General features: G+C 30.3%; 1 protein-coding gene across 1 annotated transcript in view; it reads left to right on the top strand.

Annotated features, from left to right (window-relative positions):
- LOC124535255 (suppressor of lurcher protein 1) overlaps nucleotides 1-15,144 on the top strand; it is a 311,311-nt gene that overhangs the window by 97,650 nt on the left and 198,517 nt on the right. The window lies entirely within an intron of this gene.

Here is a 15,144-nt window from a genome sequence, read left to right as displayed (position 1 = left end):
ATGTGAACTGCTGACTCGGGACAGTTATTAACCATAATTACCTCATTAAAAGAGATCTTTGCACAATTAAAAGCCAAACGCTAATTGACTAAGATTCGTCTTCCTCTGAGAGAAATCACTTATACCAAAAAAAAATTAAAGGGTTTTGTGTTACTAAATAAGGCCCGTAAAGTATCGAATTTAAATAAAATTTTGTGTGTTATTTCATTTTAACATGGATCCGTAATCACTCATTATATATATTTTTTTAATTCATACATTAATTTTCATTTCATTTTATAAATTCAAAACAATATATTTTATTCCAGTATGGACGAGTTTTAATCCTCTTGTTACAAGACTCTTAGCGATGTATAAATCATGAGTTGATTTTTCTTTAAAGGCTTTTCTCATCCGATCTAAAAGAATATTGTCTTCTTGCTCAAGAGTGCTTTAAAGAGTATTTTCTGTTTCATGCACTCAATGATGCAATGCGAGTTTTGAATATATTTTTTAATTCTAAATTTTAATTTTTTCAAAATTAGAACAATAAATCTCAATGCTTTTATTTAATTACGTTAAATTATTATCATTCAATTGATTAATCTGTAAATATGCTAGATATGATTTGATATAGATTTGTTTTATCTTGATAACTTTATGTTAAAAAATTTTAATGTAAAAAAAGTGAAGTGATTGTAGTGAAAGTAACAGTAATATAATATGCTCTTACTTTCCAATTAGCCTTTCAATTTTATGTCCTTCCGGGAAATTGTCACAGTTCTCGTATTTATATTTATCAAGCGATAAAATTCAATTAAAAAATATAATACTTTATTTTCTCGCGACGTTTTTCAGCTCTACCATGCGCTCGATAAAAAGCGTGACCTTAGTGAGGGTGCTTGCGTGTCCCGTATCAAAAAGTCCTGAGTCGGCATTCAAGGTTCGTAGTTACAGACATAAAAGTGCAGAGACAACGTGATCATACAACTGTTTACTTCGTTTGGCGAAACGATCGCCATTAAGTGGACATATAACTGTACGGATTATAAATATATGTATTTAAAAAATAAAAAAATGAATTCCAGAAAAATATACCCATAAATTATTATATACGAAAATACGAACAGATTGAATTTTAAATGGCCGCGCGCCAATTAAAAATTGACAAATAAAAATATATGAATCGAAATATTTAAAATAGGAATGTAAAATTGGTCGCGAGCTGGTTTAAGGTTTTTTTTCCAATTACTTTATAATTAAATATACGAATCATGTGTAATAACAATTGAAAGTAACTACCTGGATATATGATATGAGGTGAATTATCCAATTTACTCAAACGATCTCGTTGCCAATTACACATATTGTTAATTATTTTATTTATCACAATAAACGTGTCAAAAGAAGTTTTATGAGAATTTTTTGGTTGAAGTCTTTTAAAATGTTTATCATAAAATATTATAATATGCTTTTTAATTTGAATAAAAATTTTAACTCGATTAAAAAAATTATATGATTGATTAACGTAATAAGTTTTAATTTTTTTAAATAAATTACAAAAAATTATCGTTAAGTATCGTTATCGTTTACAACTTGTTAATGATAAGTATGATGCCTAAATAAATTATTATTATTACTTTAATCAATGCTGCTTGAACTATTACAATTATTCTACGTGGTTCATTATTTTGTACAGTAACTATAATTTTTTTAATTTGTATTAGTTAAGGCCTTAAAGCTGAAAAGTTTTGTAAATTTTAAAAAAGAACGATCTGCATTTATAAGTTATAATAATATTTTGTTGTAAAAGAAAAGCTCACAAGTGAAAACCGATATAAGTCAATATGCCATATATAAATATGCCAAAAAAAAAAAAAAAAAAAAAACAAAAAAATAAAAAAGGTCTTAGGACGGTTACACACAGGCAACATTCGCCTGTAATATAATGTTATTACATATTGAGCGGTAAGTTACGTGACGTCATTAACTGTCGAGCTTTTTCCGGTAATGTAACAATCAAAGATTCGTCGAGTCGTTGAGTTGTTTTTGAAATTTCGGACGAAGCAATATTAAGCGCATTAAACCTGATCTAATTCTTTTATTTACGTATGCAAAACCATATATAACGACATATTTGTGTTATGCTTGATTTTTTTCTCTCACCTTTATGATGCTCGAATTTGAACTATACTGAGCTGAGCTAAGCCAGGTATAGGGCCGCCTTAATCAAAGCCATTCATGCAATAGCTCTTTTGAATTGTGCATGATTTTCCCAGATCGTTTAACTCTCAATTTAAAACACAGTACAGTTATACATACTGCAGTTATTTTAATCAAAATCGATCACTGAAAAAAAAATCTCAGAAGTCAGTTTCTTTAATTGATTGTATCGTGATCTACACTTAAGTTTCCTTAATGTTTTATACTCTAAAAACTTGTTAGTTTATATTTTAAATATTAATTAAAAATGTCCGACATCATAGATGTTTACTTGGTGGTAGGGCTTTGTGCAAGTGCCTGTCTGGGTAGGTACCACCCACTCATCACTTATTCCACCGCCAAATAACAGTACTCAGTATTGTTGTGTTCCGGTTGGAAGGGTGAGTGAGCCAGTATAACTACAGGCATAAGGGACATAACATCTTAGTTCCCAAGGTTGGTGGCACATTGTCATTGTCTATGGGTGATGGTGACTTGTCTGTAGCTCTTTCACGGCCAAACGAATGAATTTAATGAAATTTGGCGTGGAGAAAACATGAACTTAGAGAAAGGACAAAGGCTTCTGTTTTTCCTAACACATGACACCGACCCCCTAAAAAGCAAGCGAAGCCACGGGTGACAACTAGTGAGCAGAGTCTTTCCTGACCTTCAAAAATTTCATTGACTTTAATTTAAATTAAAATATAATTGAGACAGTAATTACGTAATTGTAAAGCTTTAACGAAAGGTACATGAAGCTCTCTATGCTTCAGCTCTTCGAGATTCGACACAAAAAGGAAATATTTGAAAGAGATCTGACTCGTCAAAAGAACGAACGTGTTTTACTGAAGCCCTTTCATATGTGAACAGAAAATAAATGTTGTATATAATTAAACATTTAATTATCTAACTTAGCCTAAATAAGGAAATAACATTATTATTTTTAGATGTTATTGCAAATGATATACTCAAGTCTTAAAAAAGCAGAATATAAAAAACAGACTGTTTTTCTGCAATTTAATATTACAAAATTGGTTTTCATATAGGATATATGATCTTAAAATCTTCCTACTCTACATTTGTTTCGTCATCTATATAATCTTGTATTGGACTATATAATTTGTTTAGTAAAGCGTTATTGCTGTAGGCGTGAAACTAAACTTTATTGTTACTTATATTTAAAGGCAAACAAATACTATAAACGTAAATTAATAATAATAAACGAACAGTTTTATTGTCAGTCATTCGTCTAAATTTTCTAACTGCGTATGCTCCGACGTCTTACTGTTTTTATACTGTCTGAAAATGATAAATAAAAATTACAATAAGATTCAAATGTAATAGGTAGAATGCTTTTTTTAAAATTTGATTAGTCTCAAAAATTATATGCAATTGTAGCTTATTCCAATTCATAAGGCGTATTCTGCACTACAAATAGTTATTTAGTAATAAATCTTTATTTATGCTATAACACTATTTCACTTAACTATATACATTATTTGCTTAATTTTACTTCTACAGTTCCGAAAGCAGCTTCATCGACATTCATCACAACAATCAAAGGTTATTATATACAATATATAATAGGTCTAGGTATATATCTATTACATAGCTTCCGATGTACCGATGAAATAGCGTCATTTCCACATCAGATATTGTTTTTTTATTTGGAATCTGATATTATTTATACACATTTTGATGAGTCTTTGTTTCATTTAAAACTAAATTATGTGTTTATATGTTATACGATATTATAACCATTACAAAGAACTGCTGTCATCATCATAATTAAATGCCGAATGAATAAGAGTTTACAATAATCGACAAAAGGTTGGTATAAAATTATGTTTCTTTAATTTAAATGGAAACAAATCGATAAGATATAACACAATTATAATTCTAGTTCGTGTAATGTAAATAGTTTTGATCACAACAAAAATATTATACACATGTGCTTCTAATTTTTTTTAGACTTGTTCAAACGACCATGGGCTTCGGCATAATTATATGAGCTAAATTAATTCCTCCCGTGTAAACCTTTGTTCAGTGATTTGAAAAATAAAAGGGTGTTTATGAAAACATCAGAAAAAAAATCCCCTTCGTTAAATGCTTGCTTTTGTAAAAAACCATGCGTGTTTTCGTTTATGTTATGGAGCCTATTTGCTTGGCTTTTCGGGTCATCTGTTTTTCTTTTTTTTAATTAAAAGGACATGTGTTATTTTGTTTAGTAAGTCAAGATAAAAATAATTGTTTAATGGCTTTGAATATTTAGTACGAAATTATTAAATAGCGGCTTTCAAAATTCTCATAGTATAATTATACTAAAACATTAACAAACATTAACCCATTTATTATATTATCGGCTATTTAACGTCTTATTATTGGGAAAATGTCTTGTTTTGGAAAAAATACTCGTAGATATAAAGAGTTTATCTAGCTTGCTGCTCTACTACACATTTGCAGATAAGTGTCAAACAAAACCTTATCCTTTAAACCTATCTGCCAACACCCATAAGCATATCAATAAAAGAAATATTCATAAATATAGTCGCGTTCAAACTTGTATAAAAAAGTAGGTTATCATACTTGGATTTGACACTGTTTTTCATTAATCTATTTTATTTACTGTAATATTAAGGTAAAATAATGTTATAATAATATTATAATCACAGAAAAAATGAAGAATCACGATATATTTTTACTTTAATGTAGGATATGAATTTAAAAATAATTACATGTGTAAGTTTTTTCACATTTTCAGTCACGTTAAAAGTAGGTTAGCTGGGCCGTGACGACACATTGTCGTTTTAATAAAACTGACGTAGTTTTTGTATTCAAAAATACTTTCAGTAATAATGAAAGTATCGTGACAACCTAATGGAAACCAACCCAAAGCAACTATTGTCATAAGTGTATGAATAAAAGAAAATAATCAATTAATATACTGAACCTATTTTTTTCATGTCACAGCTTCAAAACTTTTTAATCGTCATGCTGCTTTGAAACAAAAATAATATACTCTGTGACCAAATCAAATCAAAAGTGATTCTTCGTTCGTTTAGGCAAATCAAAATGTTGACAGACAGTTTTTTTTTAACCGTGTTTTGAAAAAATATGTTGACTTTTTAAAATATATCTGTTTACAAAGATTTGTTTGCTCTTGTTTCCGCGAAAAACGAAAAAAAAAGCAAAGTAAAAATAAACAAAACCTTTATTCTCGATATATTTAAACTTATTCTGTGGGCTATATAAGATGAACCAGAGTTTCAAGATATTTTTTATTACGAATAATCAAAATAGATAACTTTTAATCGATTATATTAAATAACATATCGATAAAATAATACGACTATTGCTTATTACGCTTAATTGTTCATGTATTATCAAAGTTCAAGCCTGACTGGGTATTTCTTGTCCAATGTATATATATGATGTCACGTAGAAGGCAGATTCTAATTCGTCCCCTTCATTCGTTCGTTTGTTCCTGAGCGTTCTTATTGCTGTGTTATATGCAAATTGACTGAACTCGAGTGACTCCCACTTTGATCTAGTGGCTAGCTTATAAGGTAACAAATCTGCTCCCGAATCGCTGGGTCAGGGTAATAAAAAGTTATTGGGTTCTCTGTCAAGAAATTCTCAGTAATAACTCGGAGTTAGTGTTGATTTTATTACATTCGTGCCTCGGAAACCACTTAAAGCCTAACGTTCGGATTATGAAAGTAACAAATGTAGTAACAAATTCTATTGAAAAGATTTGTTACTATATAAATATACTAAACAGGATTTGTTATTATATTAAATCTTTGTTAGTTTCCCATAAGAATAGTCGCCGTTCGAAGTCGGTCTGAAAGATAAAATTGCAAATTTCAAATACTGCGGTCAACGAAAGATTATAATCATTATAAGGAAATAATAGGCAACATCGAAGCATTTATAATCAACACGATGTCCTTATGTAATTCAATTATGTGACGCGCTGTCATTCCTTGTATAGACTTACAAGAATATCTGACTAAACTTTATTCAGTATGTTGTTTCATTGACATTCCTTATTAATGGATATTTTGAGTTACATAATAACTAATGTACGCCTGGAGCTTCACCTGCAAGTAAGAGGAGGTGCTGACATTAGAGATAAAAAGCATCTTATGTATCTGCCAAATTGCATTATGATCCAGCCGTTCTCTCGAGATCGAGTGACAAATATACACCCAAACTTTCGTATTAATAACATTAATATGATGAATATTTAAATAAATAAATTACTTCTAATATACATTTTTACAGTATTAAGATTTTAGATTACACTATGAATGCTATGTAAATAAATATTTCAACATAAAAAGTTGTGACACATTTAAAATTATAAATTAAATTTGAATGTACAAATTAAAGCAATGTCACACAGTCACGAATTATTCATAATTAGTTAACCCAATTCATATTGAGAATAATAAATTGAAAAACGAGAACATCTCCCTGTTTCCTGTTACATGTAACTCGCGCATTTGCAAATATAGCCGACCTAGGCACGCCGAAAATAATATTAGATATTTATTATATTGCAATGTTTTACGTGCAATTACAGATTCCTGTAACATATTTTAATGGGCTGATTTTGTCTATAGGCCAGCTGTAACGTATCTAATTATTCTTTATGATAATGAAACCGACATAAATATTCGTTACGATCTAGCTTTCGTTAGTAAATAGTACAAATCATAGTAACGGATCTTATTAATAAGCTGATGTTGATTGATTTCCTTTGATACATTAGCTTATATATCCAGTTGATTCGGTCTAATTTTGGATTGAAAAAAATCTGAATTCTTCACAAAGATTTGAATCGGACCTAATTCTAGAAGATTTCTCTAATGTAGGTTTATGACAAGAATAAGTCTGCTTAAAATGTTTCCTTCACAAAGCACGCAATGAATTGTAATCACATTTGTATTATTCACGAAATTTCAAAGGTGATTGAACTGTTTTTGAACTCTTTTGCAATTTGAAATAAAAAGTCAGGTGTCTTTCCATTGGTCTATTTCAGCTCTAAAAACGAACCGTTACTGAAACAATTACATGCTTCAAAGGCGTATCAAAACTCAACTGCAGTTAACACCAATATCCACCAAAAGCTGACCAGTATTCGTGTCAATATGACTCGTGTGTAAGTTTTATTGCATTTTACGTCGTAAAATAATACTGGTCATTAACTTATTCTCACCCAAATATATATTACACTAGTAGTTGTCCCCTGCTTCGTTCGAATTTTGGATTCCACGTATAGGTATGAAAATGTCATCAAATTTGATTCAATACTTTGACCGTGAAACTGTAACAGGAAGGTACTTAATATTTATAATTTAATTAGTATCTATTCGATCACATCATCTACAAATTTTTGATATCAATTAAAACACGTTTAAAAAACTAATTAAAAGATTTGTAATAACCTGAAATAAGATAATAAGAAAATTGAGGACTTTTGTTTCCAGAATATAAGTAGATTTGCTATAAAATTCTCTTGCTAGTATCAGTAACCTAAAAATAACAGAAGCGACGTTGACGATACTAAAGGAAAATTGGGTCTGTATTCGCCTTTGTCTCATTTAAATGCAATAGAAATATGCCTTTTTTTTAACTTAGGTGCTTTGTTCGAAAATTTCATTGTCAGTGAATAGCCAAATTGGGAATTGAATAAACGAGATGAACTGTTTCAATACTATCGGTATTGCAGATAAAAGTTGTAGAATTTGAAATATTCCAATAATATCGTAGGTATTTTTCATTGTCCTCGTTAATGAAGTTTCAAATTTAGGAAAATTTCCGTCTTTAAAAATAACAAAAAACTACCTTGTTCCACTGAAATTTATTATTGGTTGCTATTTGAAAGAATCATTTATATTATCTATATATTAAAGAAGAAAATCATCTTCATATGAGAAAAATATTTGGAAGAAGTTCCAAAACAATGCTTGAATTCATCTTAGTGGATAGTAAATGAATCTGAAAATGATGGTCATGTTCAAGATGACGATGACGATGTCGTCCTTTTCTGTAAATTATGTGTCAAATTATAAATAAAAATTGGCAAATGAAACAACTATGTGGTATTAGTTGGTTATACCATTTGTTGGATCTTTATAATCAGTTATGTATTTCTCCTTTACGATCATTGCGTTTGTAGTCGAAATAATGAGCGACAGATAGCTTCATACAATTAACATACACTTGGTTATTACTATTACTACACTACATATTGTATACTATTACTACATCTTGGATCATTCTAAAAAAAATATATAACGCTTTTACCATCATCGCGTTTGTGATAAAAAAAATGAGCGACAGATACAGCGAACTTCCTCCAATTAAGATTTACTTGGATATGCCAAATCTTGGATCTTTATGAACAATTTTATACATCTTCTTTACCATTGCGTTTGTGGTCGAAGCGCAAAATAAAAGAAACGGGCGACAGACAGCTCGAGCCAGACATCATAATTAGTCGAGTATTTTCTCTAAAAGCCGGACTTATTTTAGTAAAAAAATCTCACGTCCAACTCGTAGCGGTGAGCGGATCGACATATTTTGCTTTGCCTCGTTCTCTCTACTAATTAGGGCGTGTGAATCTAGTTTGTGGCTACTAGTTAATGTGGAAAGCTGGTTGGTTAATTTTGTAAAGGCTTCGGACAAGGTCAATACATATACAATACCTTTAAAGGTTAACCTCATTAACCTGTCGTTTCGATGGCTTATCGGTCAAACCGACTTTAAGAAATCGATGAACTCGCGATCAAATAATGTACTTGTTGAACATTTATACTACATTTATCCAACTTAGTTGAAAAGTTGTCGTATAGTTGCATATTGTTACCATATTCAAATATAGCAATTAGCCATTTGGAAGCCTTTATATGAAATGGAGGTAATGACTTTTTAAATTTTAACTAAAATTTAAATATTAATCGAATATGATTATAAGAATTGACAATCGTAATGTAATATAAGACAATTTAATTATATTCCTGCTCATAGAATCAAAGAGGCTTATATATTAATAAGTCCCAACTACTTATAAAGTTGCTTAATGCATTTTTTAACAATTTGCGTAATTTAATTTAAGATTATTGTATTTGATCTGATACAACTTTGAAATTGAAATGGTGGAAAAGTAACTTCTGAATTTTGTTGGTTGTTCTCAGTAAGATGATTCTCTGAATTAAGATTCAAAAGTGCTTGTAATGAAATACTTGATCAAAGTATATTTTGATTTTGATTGATCAAAAATATTATGATTAGCTCAGATTAAACTTGATCTGCGAAATCTGATACGCAAATTATCAATCGTATTGTGTAATAATATAATAATATTAAAAAATCGTATGTATAAAGAAAGAATCTAATGTGTGACGAACTTTAAAAAAAAAACGAAAAAAATGGAAACCAACCTTCCATAGACAGAAATGGCGTGCAGTATAAAATCACTTATATTGAAATTCTGTAGGATTGAAAATAAAACTAAAGTTTTAACAATTGTACCGTATTGAATTTTTTTTAAAAAAAAACTGGCCAAGCGCTTGGCAGAAGTCGCACACAAAGGGTTCTGTACCTTGATACCATACATTCGCACAGTTGCTATTTTATTTTCATTGATCTAAAAAATTGCAAAAAATAAAGTCTGTAGGATGGGAGTCCTTTAAAATATTGACTTAATTCGGATTTTAGATAATGGTTCTTATAGTGGCAACACAAATAAATTATATGTGAAAACAAACGAACTGTCGAAATATCACGGACGGAGAATGAACGGAAAGGTCTTAGTGATAAGGTTTTACCGTTTGTTACGGAACCCTAAAAACGAGGTTATGCAGTTTTGAACAAATAAAAATATACATGTAAATAATTCATGCTATCAATCATAGTGGCACCGCGATGACTAAAGCCGGGAATATGTGAAGCGTTGATGTCGTGTCAATGTTGCATTTTGATTTATTCCTCAAAAAATGTAATAATCTTTCCAGTGCAACTTTTTGTATAGAACACAAACTCAATTAAAAGGTATTAAAAACGGGTGTATTGGCTAGTTCATACGAATGCTGATCACGTGACACCTTTGAAATTTGACACCGACCTGTGACATTGTTTGTATGAAATAACTCTTAAAGCAATTACAATACCTATTGTTAAGCATAATGATGCCGCCACACTGTCGTGATAAAATGCTTCAGAATATTTTTGAACATATGTTAGAATTTGTTATGATTCGTTTGATATTTTATCGCTGAAACTGATAAGACGAATAACATTGTTTTAAAACACTCTATTGATGTCGGTTCGACTACATTTTCCGAAGTAGAAAATTAGTTTAATAACATACTTACTAGCTATGCCCGTCACGGGCATAGCTAGTAAGTATGTTATTAAACTAATTTCGGGTGCGTTTTAATTTAACAAAAAAAATTATTATTGGCTTCGCAGATTTTACTTATTACTTATCTTTTGTCTTACTTATGGTCGTTGGTAGGAGTCATCCAACGAGACGACAGAGTTGTGGCATGGAAGAGGGTTCCGCGCAGTAGTGGAATATTTGAACATGCAGCTACTTGACTTTATTATTATTTTTTATATAATTTTAAAACCAAAGAGGCCTAAGTTATTTTTTATTACATTAGATATCTGCCAGTAAAATTCCCATTAAAATCGGTTTAGTCGTTCCAGAGATTAGCTGTAACAAACAGACAGACAGATGTTTAAAAATTTATAAAATAATACATTCAATAAAAACAGTCACTCCAATTTTATTTTATAGATCATTTGTGACAAAATAACACAAATTTACAATAACAATTTAAAATATAATAGTACACAAGTGTAATGCGGCAACACAATGCACGAGCGCTTGAGTCTATTTATAGATGCAATAACCATTAATAGAAATGCCTTATTAAAACCTACATAAATACTTGAAATTGAAAACAAGGCGTATTCACAAACAAATATTTACGTCCTATAAACTCCGCTGCGTTCCAAAGGGTGGCTCCGGTCTGAGCGGGAAAGCATTTGGCTCCAAACCAACAAACAAGTGACATAACGAGGTTTGTTGACTAAAATCCGGGGAGCAAACTTACGTTACTCATTAGATCAGTCCAGATGAATCATTATGGTATAATTGTTTTTGCATACGATATGCTCCGTTTATTCGCATTAAGATATTTCTTAAGAATATCGTACCATTTTATTTATTGACATTTCGAAGATAAACTTATCTAATATTAATATATGAGAATAAAGATTGATTATTAATAAGATAGTCAAACGAATATTTTATTTTTTCTATTTCTGAATTGATGACTTTTTTTGTATAGGATTTATTCAAATCCAATTGAGTCAATGATTCATAGATCATTATTATTAACATTAAACTCAAACAGCGTGCAACCTCTTTCGGAATCTGCATCTGAAGCAAGTCGAGATGGCTTAGTGATAGAGCGCGTTAAACGATGATTGCGGATTCAAACCCAGGCAAGCACCACTGAATTTTATCGCAAATTCGGCGGTGAAGGAAAACATAGTTTGAAAACCTGCATGTATCTAATTTCAACGAAATTCTGTCGCATGTGAATCCACAAACCCGCATTGAGCAAGGTGGAAAATGCTCCTAACATTTTCCTGGAAAAGAGAGCCTTAGGCCAACAGTGGATTGCTTACAGACTTTTAATATTATCTAAAACAATGAATAATGTATAACGTGAAATAAGAATTTAATTTTTATTTAGCACGTATAATCACCGGACGTGATCTACATAATGTGCACACATAACTAGATTACTACCGGTGACATTTAACTAAATCAAACCTCGGTTCCGCTCTGTATTAGCGCGAATCCCGTTAGTGAATAATTACGTCCTTGATCGTGACAAATTATCGACTGCCATCACTATGTCACACGATTTAAAAGGATAGACATAATAATACCTTTTTAAATATAGGGATAAAGATGTGATATAATACGTATCAATGGTTATATAATATTATTATTAAAATTCAATATTAATATTATATTATGTTTTATTAATAATTTTAAAATGTCAATGATAACTTTATTGATTGGTTGTTAATTTAAAACCGATATTTACAGTTTACGGTTGCTTATACCAACTCCTTAAAACTAATATGTCAAATCAGATTAAGACATTATACTATAGCGTCTTATTGCTTTCGTCAATGTTTTTATCACACATACTAGGCAAACGATAAATACATAGAATGGTACGATATATTCAGTCATCACAGTTTTAAATTCTCGGTAGTATAATTAACCAATAATTTTCTTAATTAATAAAATAAATTAATTGTTTCGTCGCTAATGAAACTATCTCAATTACGTAGCAATTACATTACGATGCTACAGATACACTTTAATAATCAAAACTTCTTCCAGCAAACAATGAAAAAGGTTTTCTAGATATTTGTTTTTCTATTTGACAGAAGTTTGGATTAACGAAAATAGTATTGTTTTCACTTCAAGATTTTTTTCTGAATATTTTCAAAACAAAACACTAAAAGACAACTCAGTAAATCAACTAATTTCTGGAAGAGATGGTTCTTCTTTTTTGCCATAAAGCTTCCTCATATAGTTAAATCTATACAAATATGATAAATACGAAAGAAGCTCCTTCTATCTGATGCTCTTTCACAATTAAGCTACTGATAAATGGTATGAAGTTAGTTTGAACTCAGGAATTACAAAAGACTTTTTAGACCCAAAATTACTTAATTTTAAACGGTTTCTTTTTTAAAGACATTCTCACTTATAGGTTAGACTTTGAAAATTAGTTAAGTTCCCATCCTCGTGCCATGGATAGCGTGTAAAGCCGTTCTGCGCTTGAATTCTCCTTGGTCGTGTTGGATTACCGTCGTATCGGATTATGAATGTGATTCATTTCAGTGTGTACATTTTTTACGTGTAATTGAAATTTTTATTGGATATATACAGTATATTTTGTTGGAAGAATCTGGAATATTCTAGCGTGTTGTTACATGAAAAAATAACCATAAATGTTTTCATAATTTTTCTTGTTGATAACTTTAATTGCATTTGGCAAATCGTTTATAGAAAATACAGATTTGGGGAATAATATGGTCAATCTCAATTACGTAATTGAATAAACTTAACGTAAATATTAAGCAGCCAGACCAAAAACGTAAAAAAAATTGTAACAACTAAGTTACCTAGTTTGTATTTCTGTCAAGAATTATACTTTCATCGCAATAATGCTTTTCAGTATTTACATTTAAGATTAAATAAGAATAAAACCGAAAAGAATATATCCTTCAAGAAAAAGTTAAGTTATGATTAAATAAATTATGTAAAAAAAAATTAGACCCATTGAGACTGAAAAAAAAAGTACGTTGTTAGGGCATAGCAATTTTTACTTGTCACGAGACGAGAGGATCGCCTTAAATCATTTTTGAGGAAACCGCACTGAAAAGGAATTTTTGTTTGTAACACATATAACATTTTATTTGTAAAAGCAGTGCTTGTTCTTTAATACATATAGAATTAAATGGTTTTGTTTCTTATGTTTATTTTACTATAAAATATATTCAAACTCAAACTCAAACTCTTGATATGGAAGCACCTGCTAATAAATTATTTTTGGAAATTTCAAATATAAAAAGTGAAATGGTAAGGGCACCATAAACGTCGTTGTAGCTAAAGGGGTTCTCTGACCCAACAGTTGGGTTTTCACTGTAACATGCACAAGCAATGCCGTGACTTTCCTCGAAGAGGCGGATTGGGTGTCACTGGTTATTAGCAGATATTTATGAGTCCCACATGAATCCAATATATATGTCTTTTAACAAAATTCAAAAGCGAAGCTATATCAAACATTTCATTATAGTCTTCAATAGTTAAATTTAGAATTAAGAAAGAACTTTACTCGGGACTGGTAGCCAGTTTATTAATAAAACATATCCATCACGGTATTATTTGAATAGAATTAAGTACAATTCTGAAAAGCTAGCGAGACTTTATCGCATGTCATTCTAAATGGAATAAAACGTTTCGTAATTCCTTACGTCATAGGTGCCTGAACGGATTCAGTTGATGAAACTTGTTAAATCTATGTGGAATACAAACTGAACAAAACTCGCTTTATATGCACAACTATTAATCCACCATTATTAAACTGGAACCAAACAGAAATCTCAACTGGTTCTAAAGTTCTGAGTGCCCTATATTAGCTCTCACAACTTCACCGCTACTGGTCTTGAAGTGTATGTTAATATTTTATTGATAAGGCAATTGAAATAATATAAAATTGTATGGAACTGCCAGTTATTTGAATATTTATTATAATTCCATCTTTGTGAATACATCGTACCTAAGTAGTTATAAATTGTACAATATGGTATTTTAAATTGAGAGTATGTTTTATAAGCCAAGCCGAGATGGACCAGTGGTTAGAACGCGTGCATCTTAACCGATGTTTGCGGGTTACAACCACAGGCAAGCACCACTGAATTTTGATGTATAAATAAATATTGAAGAAGACTAGAAGCATGGGGTAATAAGCTCCGAACCTACTCCTCAAAGGGACAGGAGACCATATCCCAGCAGTGGGAAATTTACAGGCTGTAACTGTATACATACATGAAGTTGCAACAAGTTTCGTAGACTTAGGTATATATACGTATTAGGTATATATTATAAACATATCCGAATTGGACCAGTAGTTATAACGCGTGCATCTTAACCGATAAGTTTTTATGTGCATCATATTTTTTACAGTTCATCTTGTGCCCAATGGTGAAAAAAAATATCACGAAAAAACCTGCATGAGCCATAGCAACGACCTGTAGTTACAAATTAAATTTAGACTATTCGCTTATTATACATTAATCACAACATTTCCGAATTTATACACATATATACTTTACTCGATGCTACGAAAG

This window comes from Vanessa cardui, chromosome 14 (assembly GCF_905220365.1).
Source record: "Vanessa cardui chromosome 14, ilVanCard2.1, whole genome shotgun sequence".
NCBI lineage: Eukaryota > Metazoa > Arthropoda > Insecta > Lepidoptera > Nymphalidae > Vanessa > Vanessa cardui.
Note: the sequence above shows the minus strand (reverse complement) of the source record. Positions and strands in the feature narration are given on the sequence as shown.